Genomic DNA, 14,538 nt, shown 5'->3' on the forward strand with positions numbered 1-14,538 from the left:
ATCACTAAATTTGTTTCAATATCATCATCACTACTAGCATCTAAACAGCTGCTTAAGTTGCAACAATACTTTCTGTGAGGGTATAAGTCTCTTTTGCTTTAGAGCCGTAGTTTCCATGGTTCTCTTAAAGAAGCAGTGGTAAAAGTTAAGAAATGTAATTCAATATTTTTGTATATACACAAGAAAATACTCAGTAAGTAGTGTTGAACTTAAAATAAATTACTTGCTAAGACTTCAGTTTCATAAAGAATACTGTTTTGTACGGGCCTAGATGGAGAGCAATCACGAGCTGTAAATCAATAAAAGGGCAACATGAAAGTAACCTCTAAGAAAAAAAATTGCTTCCTAAAGGACGTTTTTACCGATGGAATATCCCGCTTTAACCCAGCGTACTTATTTAAATTGACTGAAAAAGCTTTGGGATTTGATTTATTAGTATACATTTTTTAACCTAACTATATACTAACTAAAAAACATAATATTCTAAATACTACTGAATCAGTTTCAGCATTAACTTCTACTGTATATGAATATATTAAACAGTTTATAGATATATTTTTTAAATAATTATAATTTATAATAGAATATTTTTATTTTTAGGGTCATATAGGTGAAGTGCCATACGAATCGAGCGTAAGTTGGTCAAAGAGTCACTACCCAGCCGCCACAAGTCATTGGCCCTCAAGCATTAGGCATTCCAGATATAGTGTAAGTAAATAATAATAGAAATGCTCATTAATAGTTTTAAATTACGAGTAAGTCCTTTAAATATATCTCTTCTCTATATCTATATGCTGCGAGGATTTAAATTTTCTGTCTTTATCTCTTTTACTATCTACTAATCTTACTATCTAACTAATTTTTTAAAATTTTTTTGGTACGAGGGAGTTGTCTTGGAGGAGCAAGCAGAAGTCTTGGATCTTTCGTAATAAATTTTCTTAATATTTCCATAATTTTTTTTTTATATTTTATTAATTCATATCTTTTATGATACAAATTAATTTTTTGGCATTATCTAAAAGTTCATTTAATATTACATATTCTTTAACAATTGCCCCATATTACGTTTGTTTTTTTAACTTATTATTCCTTATTTCAATGAATATTTTTTATTTTATTTTTAAGGTTATTGAAATGTGATTCTTACTGCGTAGATATTGCCGCTACTGTTGCTAGGTACACTTTGAAAGAAAGAATAACCCCTAGAAGTACCCAAAAATGATTTTTTGGGTGATTTATTCATCACTGACATTTTAAATTCATAAAAACTATCCAAAAGGTCTGACTTCTTAGAGTTTTGAAAATCTTGATTTTTTGAGGATGATTTCAAGTTAAACATGATAAAAATTAAAATTGTCAAACTGTTGTAATACCTACAAATCTACTCAAGTTCTATCATCACCCAACCCAGTGTATTCCTGATTAATGAGGTAATATATAAAAGTACCGCAGTCTTCTCAAATCTTACAATTACCTAGCAATTGCGTGATCTGTAAAATTATTTATTACAACTAATGGAGTTTCAAAAATAAAAACAAAATTATGGCAAAATTCTATGCTCGAAGAAATACAAAAAATTAATAATTCTTAACCTTACTAATTCCTGATTCTAACGACACGGGAATACGTCATCATTATTGAGTAAGATCACCCATAATATGAATGTTTATTGACCTAAATTCATAGATTTCGATATCTTGAACATTTTAAGGCGAGTCTGGAGCCAAGAAGTCAGTTCAATTTCGAAGCGAAAAAATTCCGTGCCCTAAAAATGAAAAATCCTTAACTTTGGAAGAAGATTTTAAAAAAATTATAATCATTACAATTCCAACAATTGTTTTATACTGCAGACCTTGTTAAATCAGGGAGATCGTCAAAAAGGTCGTATTAAATTTTCGCTAACATTTGATCACACGTGCTTGTTTTTTGCTACAACTTTTTTGTTGTTTAAAAATTTAGCACGGAAAGGCTCAATTCATGGAAAGCGACAATTTATTCTAAAAAAAAAGGCATTTTTTTTCAAAAAAGTCACTTAAACTAACCGTTTTCGAGCAAAGAGCATCTGAATAAAATTTGTCATGCGTATGAAATTCTAAGAAATAAGTTGGCCATTTCTTTAATTAAAATATTACTTAATGGACGACGCCTTTATGTCATCGCAAATGGCGTCAACATCCTTCCACCGAAAATTGGAGGAACTTTTTAACCTCCAGAAATAGCTGCAAGCGAATTATTGATGAATGCAAAGAGAGTCACAACAACAGGATCAAAAACAAATTGCTAAACTGCCCAAATGAAACAAGATCTTTCTGGCCGGTATCGAAAGCCGTTAGTCAAGGATTTGCTAAGTCGGCCTTGCCACCCCTAACAGCAGATAATGGTTCTATCGCGGTAACAGCAAGGGAAAAAGCCCACTTACTGGGTAAACTCTTCGCGTCCAATTCTACTCTGCACTCGCAAGGCAAAACACCGCCATATTTGCCAAGGGTGAATTCATCGATAGGAGAAATTTCGTTTCCCCAACGAATTATAAATAAAATTCCTAAAAGCGTAGACACCAACAAAGCTTCTGGACCCGATGAAATTCCAGCCCTAGTACTATAACGTTGTGCAGACGAATTGACTCCTCCCTTATGTAGACTGTTCACGGCATCGTATAAGCAGGGCTCATTTCCAATAAGCTGGAAAACTGCTCAAGTGCAAGCTGTACCCAAAAAGGGTAAGAAGACGATGCCCTCCAATTACCGCCCGATTGCACTAGTTCCAGTAATATCGAAGATTATGGAGAAAGCAGTCAACGAACAACTGTTAAGATATCTAGAATCATCTGGACTAATCAGCGATCTTCAATACGGCTTTCAAAAGCTTCGATCCACCGGCGATCTTCTGGCTTACGTCACATACTTGTGGACGGAGGCCATGGAGAAGCACGGCGAGTCCCGCTCAGTCGCTCTTGACATTTCCAAGGCATTTGACAGAGTGTGGCATGAGGGACTACTAACCAAGCTCTCCTCAATCGGCATACAAAACTCATTATTGAATTGGATCTAAAGTTTTCTTGAACAACGAACAATCCAAGTAGCCGTCGATGGACACCTCTCCGACAAATTTAACATTAACGCTGGTGTCCCTCAAGGATGCATTCTATCCCCCACCCTTTTCTTGATATATATCAACGATTTGCTAGGAACCACTGTCAATCCAATCTACAGCTTTGCAGACGATAGCCACTTATTTCCACATTTAAGTCCGCCAAACCAACGACAGCCGCAACTTCTTAGAATCTTAGGCAGCAACAAGTAGCTTCAACCAACAACGATATTAGAGCAATCTTGGAGTGGGGCGGTAATAATCTGGTCAATTTTAACGCTAAAAAAACGCAGGCTGCAATATTTACGATAAAGACTAACCTTGGTGGCCCGGAGCTGGTTATGGCAGGGAAAACATTGCCAATGAAATCATCTTTACATCTTCTAGGAGTCGAAGTCACCAACAGTATGTCCTGGCATGACCACGTTGCCGAAATCGCCAGGGCAGCTTCCAAAAAACTCAGAGTGCTTTTCAAAACGAAAAAATGGCTCTGTTGTCTCTGATCTCTGTTTATTCTACCGTTATTATCACGGTAAGTGCTCCTCTGAGCTGGCAGGCCTGATTCCACACTGAGGGCTGTTCCGGCAAGAAGGACGCGTCTAGCAGTTGCGGCTCATCAACATCGAGTCCACCTGCCTACCCCAAGGATGTCGCTGTATCGGGACTCATTCATCTGAAGAACATCTTCTTTGTGGAACGGGCTTCATTGAATCAGAACTTTCTTTCCATCATTTACACGGTTCACCGATGCACCAGCAGTTAAACGAAATTGTATAATTAGCTTCCCCAACCTGCATCCGTGGCAAGTTGAAAATCCTTATGCCATTGTTGAATCGAGACATCACATGATTTTCTCTTAGTTCAGAGGTGAACAGAAAAAGCATACAGAGATTTTTTAAAAACGGACTTATTACTTCAAAATGTTTCCCTAATGACGAAGCAGCTAATGTAGATAATATACCTGTATATTTTATCAGAACTGCTAGGCAATTTTTAAATACAAAGCAATCACCGGTGATGTATAGGTCAAGGATGTCGGGAACCCTGGCCAGCTAGATCTCCCGATCTCAACCCGTTAGATTTAAACAGATTTTTACTCCACTCCTGTTGATGATATGAATGATCTTTAGAAATGAAAATATATTCAATCACATTAGCAGCATGCCAGGGATTTGGGAAAAAGTAGCAAGATCCTTTAGAAAGCGTGTATGACGGCATTTTCAGCATTTTCTTTGATGTACGCCCTCAAGGTGCTATTAACGAAACAGAGTATTTCACTTTTATACTATTTTAATCTTTTTAAATTTTATTAGTAAATTAAAAAAATATAAAATAAAGTTAATGTAAATTAAACATTTTATTAATGTAAGTTTTCAATCTGAACTAAATGCGTTTTGATGGGGCAGCACAGGAATTTTCAAAGATTTCATGACCTACTTACTTTTTATGATTAGGAAAAATTATTGCTTGTACTGTATTAGGAGTTAGAAGTAAACTTTTATCTTAAAATAATATGTATGTTACGCCACTAAAGTAGCGACCTGGACTTTGATACTCTCTATAATAGCCCTGTGTTTTCCTGATCTATGGCATGAGGTAGTAAAAAAAATATTTCCTTTATTTAAGTTCCTATATCTTTTAAGGAAGCCGAAAAATTAAAAAAATGCAAGATTTAGAAAATTATTGTAGGGAAACTATTTGTTGCTGAAATATGTATTTTTTTTGATAAGGTTGATTTACTATGACATCTTAAGACTTTTCATGGTAAAGTTTTATATGTTGGATGTTGCGTGTTTATAGACCTTCACTATTATAAAAGAGCGATCATACTACTTTAAATCCCTTTTAAATTTATTTTACTAACAATGGGCTTGACTAAACTTCACAAATGTTTTTTCCCGACTAGATTAGCATAAATAAATCCACATCAGCCCAAAATCCTATATACTACGAATATAATTGTTGCGGAAAGGTGTAAAATGAACCTATATTTTATTATTGTAAAAAACAAATGATAAATGAACATTTAATTTAAAAAAGATAACGTTAGATAACCAACGAAAATAATTATTTATTTGTAAAGTCGGATATAATTACATAGTATTGTTTTCCTATCGATAAATGTTTATAAACAATTCAAGGTCGACCCAGATAAGAGCAGTTTATATTTAAACTTGCCTTATACAAAAATGTCCCTATAATTTAACATGTTTATTAAAAATATCTTTATGATATAATTTACGTGTCAGTATATTAGTAAAAAACATTCGAGTTAAAATATCTCTTATAGTAATTTTATTTATTTTATGTTATGGCACGGTAACAAAAAACCGATACCATATAATTATTTATTTATTTGCTAATTTTACATAGTAACCCGATCAATAAATAATGTTTTATTCATCGAGGTCAAAAGCTAATATCGTCCAAAAAATACTGAACACGTCAAAAAATACTTTTTGTTTACTAACATTAATCAGATACACATGTTGCCTTTTTTATTATAATAATATTAACATATAGTAATACTTAAAATATACAATGACTTCCATAAATGCGTAGGCTTTTAACATATAAAAAAATTATTTATTAAAAGAGGTATTCTACGTATTTTTTAAGCATTAGCATAAAGCTTCTTTTTTATAGTTTATTTTTTTGATAAGCGCATAAGTTTTATATATTGTAGATTTTTCTTAATCGCATCCATTTTAGTAAATTGCTTGATGTATTTGGATAAACTAAGAGAAGCGCCTTGCTTGAAAATTTAATACTAATAATAATTACCGTTTTTTGCGCAGCAACAAAGTCCAAATTCGCGTTAGTAGTAGTGGTTTTTACTAAAAAATTTTTGTCAAAATATTATTGCAGTAGCTAGAATCTAATTATTGTTATTCTAAATCAGCACATATTAAGAAATTATTAGCAATAATTGAAAAAAAAAAGAGGGAAGAGTAAGCATTCACTTTTCCTCCTACATGCTGTAAATATTAATAACTTATTACATAAATCGTGTTATATGACTTAAGCAACTTAAGATATATTTTTAATTCCCTTGGAATCTTTTTTGGAAACCTTAGTAAAATATTTACACTATTTATGTACGCTAAATAAATTTAAAATTAAACTTACACTATATACAAAACACAATTTGTCATCGCTTAAAAATAACTAATCTTTCATATAATTATATTGCAGTCACTCTCAGACTGAAAACATTTCCCGCGAAAATGTCGCTTTCTTAAAAAATAAAACGATTTAAGCACCAATCAATGTTCAAGCATTTTAAGGGCGACTTTGGTCTAGAGCCGTAAATATCGAAACCCCTAGTTTGTGTTTACGCCATAATGGCATCATAATAAGTTCGACAGTCTGGGATAGCTCGGAACAACACTAAAAAAGCATTCCTTGAAAGATTTAAAACCCAAAGGGAGGCTTATATTGACCTTTTTTTCTAAGCGATTTTTCTTTTTTACCAAGGATTTACAACGTTTTATAGGATGCTAGATTAGTTTTCTTTACCACTAATAAAACACTTTATACATTGATTTATTATGTACAATATTGTGATATTATTTAAGCCTCTTAAATATTTTTCTCTGAGCATTGTTATTTACGATAACTAGTATGTCAAAAACCGGGCCAGTACTTTCAGCTCAGTACTCTCTCAATTGTACTTACTCTTTTATTAAAACTACTTTTACTAAAAGAAATTACTCAGCTTGTTATAATTATGCTAATTAAAATTATCCATATTATTTAGTGTATCCACTAGGTGTTCTCTTGCTATTTACCAGTGAAACAAAATACTAAGTAAAAGACATGCAAATCCCTCACCAACTAGCCAAATTCTAAATCTGAATAGAAACAAATCTTAAGAAAACGAATCTATAAAGTAGAGTCAGTATCGCAACTCATTAGTGCAAAGCTCCTAGAGGACAGCACTACAAAGGTGATTATTTCGAAAAATATGAACCTACAATAAATACAACACATAAAATAATAAGCTATTAACTGTGTAGGGATCACCAGAACCTTAAAAATCCATGGACATCTGTATATACTAAATCTCCTACATTATTTAATCTATTTCTAAATACTACCCACATTTTAAATCACTTGATACACTAAATCGGTAGCTACTAATTATCCACTTCTTTAATTTCGGGAACAAATTTTACGTTTATTTATTACTTAAACTTGAATATTGAGAACATTTTCAGATAAAGAAAGTCTTACCGCATAACCAAACAAGGGTTTTTAATTTTAGGTAAACAAGAATATTTTTGAGAGTGCTTAACGACGGCTAAAACCTAAATGGATGGATAACGACGGATACTAAACTCAATACTTCTAAACTTCACGTAAACACTCTTCTAAGACCTTTCTTTTTTGGGGAGTTCTCTTGAGTTATTTGCTTAACAATTCTTTTTTATTTCTTTGTTTTTAGATTAAGTAAGTGGGAGTGAAAAGAGTCCGGGTAATACCGAATTGTAAAAAAAAAAGTATTTCAATGTTAAGCAACTCTAAATATTACCTATAAATATAACAAAGATACCGGCCAGGAAAATAAAATATATGTTTGTTTTCCGACCTTTAGCGCGAAGGAAATTTTAAAGACTGTATATAATTTAAAAGTCTTTTCTTTTATCTTTTTCGGGTTTAAATCTATAAAATATTCGGTATTACTTTTTCCTCTAGGGAAAGTTTATACGCTTCTCGCTGCCTGAATTTTCACACTTCGGAGATCAAGAAACTTTTTGAAATAATGCCTTGTTTTTCTGAATTAAATCGCCTATTATTTCATGAATGTTCCAGGTATTCATGCATGGTTCTTTTATTCTGCTATTAGAGTCTATTATAAATATTAAGTTTTAAAAGAATAGATATAATTACATATTTAATTCTTTAGTTTAAACACGTATAGAATCCAAAAGTCTCCATTATTAGTATCGATTTAAACAACAAATTTCTTCCCAGGTGTAAAACTGGTTAGAAAAAAAATAAACATTATGTGATGTATCAAAACGACTTCCAGCAACATCACCGAAGGCCGGTGTTATATAACAGTTTTCGGCATTCGATCAAAAGAAACAATAACACCGCTCAGGTTGGTCACAAATTCTAATATTGTTGATTTCTACGGTACAAAAAATATGACTTGTATTGCCAAGAGTTCTAATTAATATGAACCTGAGCGAGATGAATGCTTTAAGGTAAATGAAGTATTTCTAGTGATAAAAATATAAAACAGACAGAACTATTGATTAACTACAATAAATATATGATATTTTCTTAAAAATACGGGTTTTATTCACCCGCATAAGCAAATATGCAAATACATTTAATCCAAAAATATATGACTTCTTTCCTATAAATATTTCACAAGAACGGAAAACCCATTTCTAAATAGAATAACACATATTTTCTCTAAAAAAAATGCGTCTTTCATAGTATTTTCTAAAATATATAGACTTAAAATAATAACTTCTAAAAAAAGATTTTTACATGAATTTAAAAAGGACTTCAAATAGTTAACGGAGTAGACGGGCTTTTATCAAACTCTAATTAACATACATAGGTACATATAATTTTGGTAAAAGGATTTAAAGCATGCGCTTAAGCACTAATCCTCCGGCAGCTCCCAAATATACTTAAATCAGCTGCAGATTTTTTAACGACAGTTACCTATTAGCACTTTTTCATATCAAATCCAAATTTCTAGGATTAACCCACAAAAATGCGGTTTTACGTGCACTGTGTGTGTCAACATACCCTAGGTCTGACAAGTTTGCCTGTTGAAGTATTTGTCTGCCTGTGATTCAAAGTGTGCTACTAAAACTCAGCGTGTGCAGCAAGATTCACCAAGTCTACTCACAAATAATACCTATTTTCAAGTATAGATTTTTTCAATTATGTCTTAGATCGATTAAGATAGGGTGGAAGATTGGCAAAACAAGGTCTGTAATTAAAACAAAATAGTATTTGAGATTATTAACAAGCAGCTAACTTGTGATTACAAGACTAATCATTTTGGGGCAGATTGGGGAGCCTGAGAGAAATTAAGAGAAACTCATTCCACCGCAAACATCTCAGGAAATTATTTATAAAATTACCTTTAAATCGAATATTAAAAATACCTTAAATTCTACTCACCAATTAGGTGGTAGTAAAGTCTATATATTTCAATTGTTGAAATCTATAGACTTTGGTACTAGTTTGTATGGAGTTCTAATTTGGTTTTTAATGGAGTTCTAAAGTATTCTATAAGACATAATTAATGGCATAATTTTTGTTTTGTGAGAATTTAGTAAAACATGAATATACATTTGTGATTCCTTGTCATTTTTTAAGTAAAAAAGTTCACATAAACATATGTCCGGAAACGCTTCGTTTTCGAGATACAGAGTGTTACACTTTTTTTAAATCGATTTTTTATTAATATCTCATAAACGCATTTACCGAATTTGTTGAAATCTTTACATTCTGTTAGTCACTGGCCTAGAAATTTCAGGGGCGTGCCCACGGGCTAAGTCGGATGATTTTTTTGTAAAAAAATATCGCCCGGTACATATTTTGTAAGTATGATATTTTTTTTATATAAAGCATCCAAAAATGAAACTTTTTTGTCTCTTAATTTTTTTTCGTATCTTGCTTCATTTAGAAATAAATTTTAAAAACTATATTTTAGCAAGTCTCGGGCCTCCATAAAAAAAAAACCTAACATGCTGCAAAATTGATTTTATTGGGAATATTACATATTTATGCAGGTATGTATAAAAATTTCTCTGATAAAAACATTCCTATGTCTTACATTAACATTTACCAGGTACTGGGTACTGTTAGTTAAATGTGTTTTACTGTGCAGATAACTATGAATAACGCCGAATTAGCTCAAATGCATTTCATTTATGGCCTTGCAGATGGAAATGGTGCAGAAGCCCGTCGAATTTATCATGAACGCTTTCCCGATAGACCAATTCCAGCAGAAAGAACTTTCATAAGACTCCATGCCCGTCTGTGTGAGACTTGATCTGTCAGTGCTCATGCTGAGCGCGTTGGTAGACCGAGGGTAATAATGACGCCACAACTAGAGGAAGCAATTCTGCAAGCAGTGGAAGACAATCCGTTAACTAGCACGCTAAGATTATCGTTACAGTTTAACATCAGCCACGAAAGTGTTTGGAGGGCTTTGCACACAAATTTACTTTATCCATTCCACATTCAGCTGGTGCAAGCACTGTTGCCAACAGATTTTCCTGCACGATTAGAATTTTGCCAGTGGTTTCTTCAAAAAACTGCCCAGAATCCAAATTTTACGGCTAAAATTCTTTTCACAGATGAGGCCTGTTTTTCACGGGACACCATCAGAAACTTCCACAATAACCATCTTTGGGACTTTGAAAATCCCCATGCCATTGGAGAAGGTGGATTTCAACAGCAGTTTTCGGTGAATGTTTGGGCCGGTATTATCGGTGATCATCTTATCGGACCACACTTTCTCCCTCCTAGGCTGAATGGTGATACTTACAGACAATTTTTAGAAGAAATATTGCCAGATTTATTAGAAGACGTACCACTAGCAACAAGAAATACCATGTGGTTTATGCACGACGGTGCACCTGCTCATTTTAGTCTTGTCGCTCGAAACTATCTAAATGATAATTTTGCTCAGCAATGGATAGGTCGGGGGGGACCTCAGCTATGGCCAGCACGATCTCCAGACCTGAATCCTCTGGACTATTTCTTTTGGGGATATCTGAAATCGCTTGTTTATGCGACGCCAGTTGTGGATGAAAACGATTTGAGAAACCGGATTGTAAACTCTTCTAATGTCATACGCAACACACCAGGAATTTTCGAACGTGTGCGCCAGTCGATAGGAAGAAGATTGCGTGCTTGTATTGACAGTCGTGGTTCTCATTTCGAGCATAAATTTTGATGATATTTAAAACTAAAATAAGTTTTTATTATTTTTCACAAAAATTAAGCGATCGTATTTTTAATTGCTTAAATTTGTACAAATATCTCGCACAAAAAATATGGTGGCGTACACAAACAACAAATAAATTTTAAATAGGTAACCATTTGCGACGCCATTGCATTACAATTTCAAAAACATCAAAAATAGCATCTTATTAATTTTTGTCTTCGGTCAAGTATGCGTTTTGCAAAAAAATGTATTTAAGGTTTTTTCTTAGTTGTTAAATAATAAACATGCTGGTAATTTGTCAGTTAATTTTAAAGCATTGTATTTTTTTTTATGGACGCCCGAGACGATTATGATTTTTAATTATTTATTTCTAAACGAAACAAAAAATTCTATGTTATACGCAAAAAATTTAAGAGACAAAAAAGTTTCATTTTTAGAAACTCTATTTAAAAGAAATATCATACTTACAAAAAATGTACCGGGCCATATTTTTTTTACAAAAAAATCATCCGACTTAGCCCGTGGGCACGCCCCTGACATTTTTAGGCCAGATGTGAGAATTCCAAAAGGTACCTTATAAAGTGACTAACAAAATGTAAAGATTTCAACAAATTCGGTAAATGCGTTTATGAGATATTAATAAGAAATCGATTTAAAAAAAAGTTTAACACCCTGTATCTCGAAAACGAAGCATTTCCGGATATATGTTTAAATGAACTTTTTTACTTAAAATATGACAAGGAATCACCCCTTAAAATTAAAGTCATCACTTATGTTACACCCTGTATAATACTGATATTTTTACACAGTCCTTATAATGACAATAGCCTTTATTAAGCAAATAAGAATAAGAATAATAGTTTTTGAGATTTTTAAGTGCATGGTCACAGCCCTAATGGTTAAATCTGCGAATTCATTTATTCATCATTATAAATTCAACTCAAGTGTTTCTTAGATCGTTTAAGAATCTTTTGGAGGAGATTGCATCTTAATCTAAAGGTAAATTCAGTTTTCATTGATTGAAAATGCAATAACTTCAGTTTTTCGCGTTCCTTTTCTCAACATTTTTATGAAATATTAAAAAATCAAAGAACTTTACGTGGGGATTAGTACATACTATGTATGTATATACATAAACAACATACATGTACATTCATGTTACTGCTCTATATTTTTTCATGAAGGAAAATAGTGATTTCTAATAAAAAATAAGAAATATATTTTTTTGATATGCATTTCATCTCATTTTCTCTCTTTTCTTAGGACCATTAGAGCTGCGCTTTACAAAATAGAACTGTATTTATTTTTAAAAGAGTTTTGTTACGATTTTGCTAGTTTTACTGTAGTTTTAGTTTTATAAATTAATATAAAAAGCTTATATTATAAAAATGCAATTAATTTTTTTATAATAGTAAATATTGATTTTATTAGCATTAAAATCAACATTAATTATTTCATATTATGTTATTAACAACGATTGTAATAACGTAAGAATTTAAAAATATTAAATGCTGTAAAGTGCAAAAAGTTATATGTATTAAATTAAGCATTATAATGCATATACGTATGTATAAATTGCATTCAAATACCTACATATGTAATTTATCTAACAAGCTATAAATTGGTTTAATGATATTTAGGGAATGCTTAAAATTAATAAATCATAATGTAATTCTGGTGTAATAAAAAAATATTATTTTAAGTTTTTCTCTAATTTCGATTGTACTTATTATTTAAGGAAGGTTCGCTAAAGATGTTGCGAAATACCCTGTATATACTCAATCTCAATAGCAGCTTGAAATTACTTTTTACTTTTTTTTAAGGTTAATCTTAAGTATTTTATAAAAAATCAACCGTTGCTCGTGTCTGACTTTTAAAATTAATGTAAACAACTTTTTGTAAATTCAAATCTATAAACAGCATTTAATTTATTACAAAATAACAACCACGCAGAATAATTTTATGTTTTTTTTCTCAGCGTTAATGAGTTCAAGTTTACAAGCAAAACTTGTAGCATAACAAACAATCATTTCGTCACTTAGATTATTTGTTTCGCCATTATTGGCCATATTTACTTTATATGTTTTATTAATTTGGCAATTTGCAACCAGTACAATTTCAGTATCAACATTTTATCTGACCTATATTTTTGAGTTAATTTTACCTACTTGTTTCTAATTGAAAACTGTACGTTTCTATACCTCGGCAGCAAACCTGTATAGTATATTGCATTGCTATCTGTTTTATAATTTTTGTTGTGATTTTGCTGTGATAATCTAGCTTTTTAGGTTGGAAATTAGATGGAGTGTAACGAAATTCTTCAGCGGAGAGCTTAAGGATGATACCATCTCGATGTTTCATGTCACTTGATCTTGAAACTTATGTAGTTTAACGATCAAAACAAAGTAAAACAAGTATATGATATACAGGGTGATAATTTAAAAACTTGAAATGGCCATATTTTAGAAACAAAAAGGGACTTTAGGGGTGAGATACACCTAAAATAGTAAATAGAAAGGAGGGGTTGAGTGATAAATCATCTTGTATCGCTCGACACCCAAAAATGCTTTCCAATTATACCCTAGAAAGCCATATTTCAGAAAATTTTTCTTTATTTATGAATGATATATAAATAAAAACTAAATTTGAAATTTTTATTATTTGATTAAATGTTGAAAATGATATTTCGTTATTTTAAAGACAATAATAAAGCCTACTTTAAAATTTTTCACATACATTTACAAATGTTTCTCTGGATATAGTACGGCATTCCTGAATTTTTCTATGTTGGAATTGCTCTAGTGACTCAGGTTGCGTTTTAAAAACAATTAAAGAACCAAAAAAAGCCAAAGAGGTGTTATGTCCGAGGATCTAGATGGCCATTCAATAAGACCTCTTCTTCCAATCCACTGGTTAGGCTAACGATCATCCAACCTTTGTCTAACGGGAACTACATAAAGACGAGGTGCTCTAACCTGTTGATTTTGTAGTAAGCGTTCTTCTAAAGATAAATTTCAATGTCTGTCCCTGATTTTCTAATTTCCACACTATTAGTGGTTCTATGCTATATACCTTTATAGCATTATAGTTTACATCTCACCATTTAAATTTCTTGGTATAAATATTGAGCCGATAATAATCTCCCAATAGACCAGCCGAAACATTAATTTTCTTGGGGTACTAAGTATGCTCTGAACTTTACACCACGGGATTCTTCTGTCCGGGTCGTCGTCATTATGTTCTTGCAGTATTTGCAGTTTATAGCGATTAAACTTACGAAATTTTTTACCTTTCTTATTGATTAAAGAGATAATACATTTGCTACAGCTGCTTGATGAGTTGATAACGTTGAATTCATTGCAAGCTGACCCAGAATTACAACTTGTGCTATTTCGTCGACTAATCTGAATTGATTTCTCCTCTTATTTGTGATAGAATGAGTTTCTTCAAAGTAGGCAAACATAGTCCAAGCTTACATTTTAACCTGGATGCCTTTTATTAAAACGTTGAGCTGTCCT

At 31.9% G+C, this 14,538-nt stretch overlaps 1 protein-coding gene across 4 annotated transcripts in view; it reads left to right on the forward strand.

Annotated features, from left to right (window-relative positions):
* Positions 1 to 14,538, forward strand: part of LOC126749156 (forkhead box protein P1-like) — a 218,989-nt gene that overhangs the window by 36,411 nt on the left and 168,040 nt on the right. For all 4 annotated transcript variants that reach the window (XM_050458826.1, XM_050458828.1, XM_050458827.1 and 1 more), the window contains exon 2: positions 601 to 708. The gene's annotated coding sequence lies outside the window, so the exon portion shown is untranslated. The remainder of the gene's footprint in view (positions 1 to 600; positions 709 to 14,538) is intronic.

Source organism: Anthonomus grandis, chromosome 22, assembly GCF_022605725.1.
Source record: "Anthonomus grandis grandis chromosome 22, icAntGran1.3, whole genome shotgun sequence".
Lineage (NCBI taxonomy): Eukaryota > Metazoa > Arthropoda > Insecta > Coleoptera > Curculionidae > Anthonomus > Anthonomus grandis.